We start from the raw sequence: 9,400 nt of genomic DNA, 5'->3' as shown, positions 1-9,400 counted from the left end.
TGCATGCCAGAAAGGAAAACAAATCAAAGCATCATTCAAAGTCAAAGCTCAAGAGTCAACATCAAGATCCTTAAGTCTACTGCACATGGATTTATTTGGTCCAGTAGACCCAGTAAGTATAAGTGGTAAGAAATATACTTTGGTTGTTGTTGATGATTTTTCTATGTACACTTGGACAATATTCATCAAGAAAAAGGATGAAGTCTTATCAAAGCTGCCAGAGCTATTAAAGCTACTACAAGTCGAAAAGGACATGAAGATTGCAACAATACGAACCGATCGAGGAACAGAATTCGTGAACAGAGTGATTCAATCTTACTGCAATTCACAAGGAATTTTACATCAATTGTCTACCGCACGAACGCCGCAACAAAATGGTGTAGCTGAAAGAAGAAATCAAACACTCAAGGAAGCCGCACGAGTCATGATAACAGCCGCTGGTCTACCAAAAAGATTTTGGGCAAAAGCAATTAACACGGCGTGTTATACTCAAAATCGCAGTCTAATCCACAAGTCTTATAACAAAACACCTTATGAATTATGGAAAGGGAGAAAACCCAATCTCACCTATTTTCATACATTTGGTTGTAAATGTTTTGTACTTGTTAACGGAAAGTCTCAATTAAAGACTTTTGACGAGCGAGCGGACGAAGGAATATTCTTAGGATATTCATCCACCAGCAAGGCGTATAGAATTTTCAACAAATCAACCATGGTGGTAGAAGAATCGATTCATGTTGTGTTCGATGAAAATCACGGCAATAATGGCAAAAATGATGAAGGTAATTGTGATTTAATTATTTCTAATGACAATTTCGAAGATAATGTGTTGCAGGAAGTAGAAGAATCAAGTGATACGGGTACTCACCAAATTGAGGCAACATCCAATCTGATACCCGAAATATCACGTACAACTGAGATTGCACCCAGAATTCAACAAGAAGAAATTCCAGTAGTTGAACCCGAAGATGCACCCGTCAATAATACACAACAAGTTGAATCACATCAAGAAAGAAACTCTGAGAATCCAACAAATTTCCAACCAAATCGGAAATGGCTAAGGAGTAACACACATGACTTAGTCATTGGAGATCCAAGTGACGGAGTAAAGACGCGATCATCTACTAGGAACCAATAACAAGACGCAATGTTCTCATGTTTTCTATCACAACTGGAGCCAAAAGAAATTGATGAAGCTTTAGCCGATCCAAGTTGGATAGATGCCATGCAAGAGGAATTAGATCAATTCAAGCGCAACGACGTATGGAAACTTGTTCCAAGACCAATCCACCAAAATGTAATTGGCACTAAATGGGTCTTTAGGAACAAAGCAAACGAAGACGGCGTCATTGTTAGGAATAAAGCAAGATTAGTCGCGAAGGGGTATTCACAAGAAGAAGGAATTGATTTTGATGAGACATTCGCCCCCGTCGCACGACTCGAAGCAATCCGGATATTCCTAGCATATGCAGTGCACAAGAATTTTACTGTGTATCAAATGGACGTAAAGAGCGCATTTCTTAATGGCTTACTTGAAGAAGAAGTTTACGTCGAACAACCACCCGGTTTTGAGGTAAAAGACGTTGGTGATCAAGTCTACAAATTAAAGAAGGCATTGTATGGGTTAAAACAAGCTCCGCGAGCTTGGTACGACACCTTGTCGATGTTCTTAATTAGTTGTGGATTCACCAAGAAAATAATCACATTTTATTAGTACAAATTTATGTTGATGACATTATCTTTGGAAGTACTGATAAATCTTTATGTGAGAAATTTTCTAAGCTCATGCAGAACAGGTTCGAGATGAGTATGATGGGAGAATTAAATTACTTTTTGGGACTGCAAGTCAAGCAACTTGAGGAAGGAATTTTCATAAATCAAGCCAAGTACACAAGAGATCTTATCAAGAAATTTGGCGTAGATGGAAAATCCTCAGTCAAAATTCCCATGAGTACATCTCAAAAATTGGATAAAGATGATGAAGGAAAAGACGTCGATCCAACGATGTATCGAGGGATGATTGGATCGTTACTATACTTAACCGCAAGCAGACCGGACATATCCTACTCGGTTGGCGTATGTGCAAGATTCCAATCAAAGCCCAAAGAAAGTCATCTGATTGCAACCAAGAAGATAATTCGATATCTCAAAGGAACAATCAATGTGGGATTATGGTATCCCAAAGAAGGAGATTTTACACTAACTGGTTATTCAGATGCAGATTTTGCAGGTTGTAAAATAGATCGAAAAAGTACCTCAGGGACATGCCAGTTCTTAGGGGGAAGATTGGTCTCTTGGTTCAGAAAAAAAAGCAAAACTCCATAGCTACGAGCACTGCCGAAGCCGAATATATTGCAGCTGGGAGTTGTTGTGCACAAATCTTTTGGATGAAGCAACAATTATTGGACTATGGGATTAAGTGCGAAAATGTTAGCATTTTATGCGACAATACAAGTGCAATCGCCATAACCCAAAATCCGGTGCTTCATTCGCAAACCAAGCATATCGACGTTCGACACCATTTTATCCGAGACCACGTCGAAAAGAAAGATTTGAAAATCGATCATGTTCCCACGGAGAATCAAATTGCCGACATTCTCACAAAGCCGTTGTGTGAGTCTCGTTTTGCAACTCTAAGGCAGGAAATGGGAATGATCGAAATGAGCTAAGCAATTCCTTAACTCTTAATTTTTGTTAATTTTTGATACGTACTGTGTATATTACATGTAATTTATGTGACCTATGTGCTTCAATTTAAATTGGTATGTACGTATGATATATGTTTAATTGTGTACATGTTTTCGTAAAATTTATGTGTAATAATTTTATCTTACGTAATCTGCGTACCTAAATTTGCAATTTATATATGTGATACGTATGTCTATTTAATTTGTCACGTTTTAGCATAATTGATTTGTGTAATTTGTTTGCTAAATGTGTTTAATTAAATTAATTTGAGATTAGTATGTAATTTAGGGGGAACAATTTTTTCAATTAGGTTAATTTTGATGAAATTGTATATATTTAGGGGGAATTTAGATATTTGCATGTCTAATTGGGTTTGTGTAAGAATAGATTTTCTGATGAATGCTTACCAAATTTGGAAAATCAAAAGTCAAAAATTTAGGCCAATTTTAAGAAAGTCAAATGTTTTAAATGATTTGGGAACTTGAAATTTCTTTTCAGATATTAGGTATCTGTCTGATCAATTTATTTTTATCAGGTTTCTTTTCAGAAAATCAGCTTTATTGAAATATGAAATTGAAATAATAATATTTATCTGGAGTATATTTATTGGTCTAACAGATTATTTTCGAGATTTTTTTTTATCTGATTTGCTCCAGGTTGGTGGTTATTTGAAGCACAATTTTTGGCGCCATGTACTCACAAATGGAGTATATAAATCTGAGCTGGCAAATTTAAATCATGTGGAAGGTCAAATTTATCCTCAAAGAGATTAATACTCTCTCTCTACCCACTAGAGGGCAAAAGAGTAATTTCTCACCCTTCTCCCTCAATTCTAACGGGTAGAATTGGAAATCTAAAAGAACTCAAAGTCTTCTTCCTCCTTCTCTCTCGCCGGCCGGAAACATAGCACAAGAAGAAAGCCAAAATCTCTCAATGCTCTAACACCCACTCTAAATTTTCTACACAAAAATCTTCTACACACAAAAATCCATCACCCAAACCCAAAATCCTACCCAAATAACCTCACAATCCAAAAACCCATTCCTTCTATCCTATTTCGGACCTCACTGTCGAAACATCAATCTTTCACCCAAAAATTCCTAAATTCTATTTCTACTCAAATGGAGATTAATCAAGTGGAGATGGAGTCATTCACAACCGGAGGGACAAGGAAATCTAGCCGTGTACTAAGCGGGATGATTCTTGATGTCACCGACTTTAACAAGCAAGTGGAAGACAAATCTATTGGGGTAAAAATTATCAACTCTCTCGAGTCTTGTGGGTTGTTAAATTTTTGCACTTTTAGATATGTTGGTTTCAATAAAGATGAGGTGACCGAATTTTACATGAATGCTAGAATAGAAAATGGCTCAATTATTTCTATGATCAAAGGTGTTGATGTAGAAATTAATCTCGATGATTTTCGGAGGATGTTTAATCTTGTTGAATCGAGTTTGAGGGTAGAAAATCATGTGCATGATATTAATGCCATTTGGGCCGAGGTACGCGATGCAAACGCACCGCTATCTCCGAAGGTTAATGGCAACAAGAGAGATTTAAAAAAGGATTATGGATTGTTGTTGGATATTGTTCATAAATGTGTAGAATCCCGGTATCATTGCCGTGACAAGTTGTCAAAAGAAAAATTGTTGATTATGGACATTATTTTGAATAATGTTTGTGTGGATTTGGGTGCCTTTATGTTTGGAAGGTTGTGTGAGTCTATAAGGAAGGCCAAGCCTTTGGTGGATGGATGGTTTCAACAGGAGATAGGTTACGGGTTTGCCGTTGGTGAGATTTTGAGAACCAAAAATGTCACCCTTACCAAAGCCAAACATATTACAAACCATAGCTACCTCTTTCGGCCACCCAACTCCAATGAACCTAAAAATCCTACCTTACCCACAAGCCTACCAAAACCCACCCGAAAAAGAAAATTGCCCAACCCCTTCCAAAATCTTAAACAATATATCCGAGAACCTAGCCATGAAGGATCAAACACCCATGCCGTCCGATCCAACGAAGAACAATCAAGCCACCCAATCTCAAGACCCTTAACCACTCAAAATCCGAACCCAATTATCCTTGAGAGCCACGGGTTTGTTGAGGCAAATAGAATGGAAGTTGATGTTGGTGTGAGTGACTTAGTTGAAGTTGGAAGTGATGATGAGATATCAACAATTGGGGCGGATAGTGCACTTTTGGAGGAGTATAAAAGAGCACTAGAATGGAGAGCATGGAGATTAGGAGACCATAGCATGTTGGCCAAAACAATAGGGCCAAATACATTAGAAAGAGAAGAATTGGTGTTGAATTGGATAGGCTCACGTGACCTTGCTAGAGCTACCCGTCTTTCAGTGATTAATTCATGCTTCTTGACTAAGCTTGCAAGGAAGAAGAGAACTGAGAAAAGTGTCCTAGTTGAAGCCACATCCGAAGTGCCTATAGGTGTATATGACCCAAATGATATTCGCCGGGCAACCATTTTGTCTTTGGAGGATAGCCGAAGAGGACCCGGAGAGGGATCTTTGGTGAGGAATGATGATGTAGGGCTCCCGGAGATTGATCCGTATCCTGCAAATGTCGGGGATGAAAATTTGAGTTTTGAGTCTTGTTTTCCACATCCCGTCATGGAGGTTACGGAGTCTATTCGTGAAGATGAAAATGCACCAAGTCAAGGGGTTTCTTTAAATTTGGATGAGACAAGGAATTTGCCTACTTTGCCACCTTGCTATGAGTTTTATGATCAACACCATCCAAGGAACCAAAATACATTGATGATTTGCTACAACACCGAGGAAGCCGAACCTAATCTTGTTAACACAATGATCACCACACCGCAAGATGATTTTGCACACCCATTGCCAAATCCAACACCACCCGTACAAAGTGAACCTACGTTCAATGCTCAAGCCTTAAGGGAAGAAATTGTTGGGGATGTCAAAGCAATTCTTCAAGAGTCTACGGGAGGATTAAACACCAAGGTGGATGCAATGGATAACAAGCTTGATGGCTACCACAAGGACATGGTGGACCGTGTTGTGCAATTGTTCAATAGGCAAGGCCTATTGAAAAATGAAATTAATTCGGCCAAGGGAGAATTGAAAAATGAAGTGATCAAATTGTTTGTTGAAATGGGAAAGTTTGGGTCCGAAACAACTTCATGGCTTAAACTTTTGGAGCAACAAGTGAATGGCCTTCTACAACAATCCCGTATCAACTTGGATCTACTTGAAGGAGTTCGTGACAAGCAAAATTCTTCCACCGACAGCTTTCAAAGGTTCATCAATGCTGCCGAAAAGGGGGAAGGATTGGCAAGTCATTTTGTACCACAAGCCTATGCTTATGCGTCATCCCAACCGAGGGCTCCACGACCAAGAGGACCACTTGTGGAACTTGTCCGACCATCAACAACACCTAGAAGCCGAGGGAGCATGATAGACTATCTTAGAGGTACTTGTCCTAGCTCAAGCTCAACTCCTCAAGGTGTGTTTCCACCTACGCCGATTGCACCTATGCCGAAGCCAATTGCCACGAGGATATAAAAATTGCAAGAGCTTCAAACGGAGTTCGGACACCGATGTGAGCAAATGAGCGATGGCCGAACATTTGATGAGTGCATTACTTGGCACGAAGCCGGCGTGTTGAGAGGAGAAAATATAAGAGAAGCCTACGGCTACTACATCATTGGACAAGTGACTGCCCCGTACCAAAACAAGAGCTACGAAGATGACTTCAAGAAGCTACGGGCATACATCAATGCAAAGTTGAGAGGGAGGTAAAAAATTTCGATTGACAAATCAATTTTTGGTGTATAAATTATTTTAGCTAGCACATTACTCTTTGATATCATATCTATGCTAAGCTAAAATGGGTTGAAATTGCATGGTGACAATATTTCGTACCATACTAGTATATGTCTTAGTTAATTTATTTATTTTGTGTTTTTATGTCACAAGATTTTAATTTGGACCTAGAATTAATATTGTAACACGTATAAAATGAGAATATAAAATTTAGGCGGAAGAAAAATTCAAGCTAAAAGAAAATTAAATACCCCACGATCAAAGTCTCAAGTATACGTTTATGATCGTCCAATTTTAAAATCTCTAAGTCTCAATTTTTGTCAAACCCGTCAATTGGCTAGTCGAAATAAAATGGAATAAAAAGAAATTATTTTTCAAATTGACAAAGCCAAAATGACTTGGGTATAAGTTTCAGCATCATCAAAAAGGGGGAAATTGTTAGGAATATTTTGGAAATTTTGATGAGCCGAATGTATTTTTGAAAAATCAAGTAGTCCCCATTTTTATTCTATTTGAGTCAGTTTAAGTCGACAGAGTATGGTGCACCCATATCATGCAACCCATGTACAAGTCTGGAAAATCACAAGTTGATTTTAGATGTTAAGCGGGATTATAGCTTAACACAATTATGATGCGGATAAGTCACCAAGAACCATGCTAGAGGAGTTGGAAGAAACACATGTGTGCTATGCCAAATGATCTTAAATTTGAATCTCAAGTGAAGCATTTTTAACTTACTAGACTAGCTTGGACCGTATGAGAGACTAACCTCCACCGTATGGGAGACTAGCCAAACCGTATGGGAGACTAGCTCAAGTATATTAGACCGTATGAGAGACTAGCTCTAATATATTGGAGACTAGCTCTAATATATTGGAGACTAGCTCTAATATATTGGAGACTAGCTAAGAGTATGGAGACTAAGTTAAATGCACAAGTCTCACAAGCTATAAACACGCCCAGTATGGTGAACCAAGCTTAAATTTGAAACAGAGCATCTCACCATGGACAACTATGAAGTTTTTACAGAGGTTCCAGTATATCATTTTTGTTAGAATCACGAAGGAGAAAATATCTGATATATTTTCATCTGAACATCACGTTTTTACGGTGGAACCGGAGACGCTCGAAGAAGGCTGATTCGCGGAGAAATTATTTTATACTCAAGCAAGAATTAGCAGATAAATTATTTGATCAACTTGACATGTCAGAACATTTATGAAGAACAAGAAATATCAAGCTTGCCGCGCCGAACTTATTCAAATTTTGGAGGCTACCAAATTCAAGACACGGCAACGGGCAAATTATTCAAATCATCTGACAAAAGGAGAAATGACATCTACCTAATATTTCAGATCAAGTTGACAATATCTTTTGATCAACTACAATTCAAAATGGACGATCGAGATCGAAAGTTGATCAACGGGCAAATAGCTTTCACTAGCTATAAATTGTCTAAGCAGACTTGAAGACAAGCAGAGATAACAACCCCAAGTGGATAGCGCAGTTCAACAACTTGAACAACGGCTAACACATACAAGCAAAAGATACAAGCTATATTTTCTTTATTAGCCGAAAAGGGGGAAAACAGAGCTTCATAGAATTACATTCAAGTCTGAGGGAGAGAAAATTTTTTATCTCTTTGTAGATTTTCTCTACTGAGTTTAGAAAGAGGGCGGAGTAACTAGAGAGAGTGAAAAACCCTGGTTGAGTGTAGCTTTGTGCGTAGCACTCGGTGTAAAGGGCAGAGTAACAAGAGGAGCTTGTGAAAACCCTGTGAGCACGTAGCTTTGTGCGTAGTTCTCGTGGTGTAGGAGTACAGCTTGGTGCGAAGTACTCGGAAGGCGGAGTAACAAGAGGAGCTTGCGAAAAACCTTGGAGGAGTGTAGCTTTGTGCGAAGCACTCGGAGAAGTGTCGGTGGACACTTATTCACTATTGTATCTGGGTGATCGAAGAATAGTGAATTTCCTCCTTGAAGTGAAAGGAGAAGAGTGGACTAGGGAGGATTACACTACCTCTGAACCACTCTAAATCTCTCTCTCTATTTACATACTGCTCATATATTTTGTGCATGCTTATTCTAACTGCGAACTAACCCGATTACGATTTATCGCATATCTTTATCTGTCTGGGTTTGATAGTTCCCACGTTTGCATGCAAGCCAAACTTTCCGCACATCATCTTTGAACCATATCAAGTATTTCAAACGTGTTGCATGTTTAGAATATCTCTTTGAGCACCGCACTATTAAGCATAACACTTTACCGCTACTTATTCCGCTGGCACACTCTAAGTTGTTTATCTTGTTGATGCTTGTTACTTAGAGTTGAAATTACCAAAGTGTTATTTGCCTTGTGTGTTTTAGAAGAAAGTTTAAAAGTTAGAGAAGTCTATTCACCCCCCTCCTAGACTTCTCGCCACCCTTTCGGACAACAGTATTGCAGCGGTCCTCGTGGCCGTGACGTGATTATGGAGGTGTGACCTGTGTGTCAGGTTCACGTATTTTCTTGGGTAAGGCGTGTGTCGCCATGTGTGTGAACGGTACCTTGTGTACTATGAAATTGGTGGTTTTGTTGGTCGTTTGTTGGTGGGGGACGACAGTCCAAGAGGGAAAAAGGTTGGACTAAGAAGTACAAGGGGTCCTGGAGGTAATGGTTGGAATGAAGATACAAGGTTGGGGGTAGCCATAAGGTTGGAACAGGGCATAAGGCTGGCATACCAACTCGTGATGGGTGATGTCACGAGGGCTATTGTAGCCGGTGTTGTGTGTTCTTCTCTTGTGACCTGTGTAGTCACAAAGGCATGTGTGCCTTGGCATGTGTTGCCGGTTGTGTGCGTCTTATTCTTTCGCGTTGTACTTGTCGGGTTTTGATCTATTGAGTGATGATAGATCATGCCTTGACTC

This window comes from Ipomoea nil, unplaced genomic scaffold (assembly GCF_001879475.1).
Source record: "Ipomoea nil cultivar Tokyo-kokei standard unplaced genomic scaffold, Asagao_1.1 scaffold1900, whole genome shotgun sequence".
NCBI lineage: Eukaryota > Viridiplantae > Streptophyta > Magnoliopsida > Solanales > Convolvulaceae > Ipomoea > Ipomoea nil.
Note: the sequence above shows the minus strand (reverse complement) of the source record.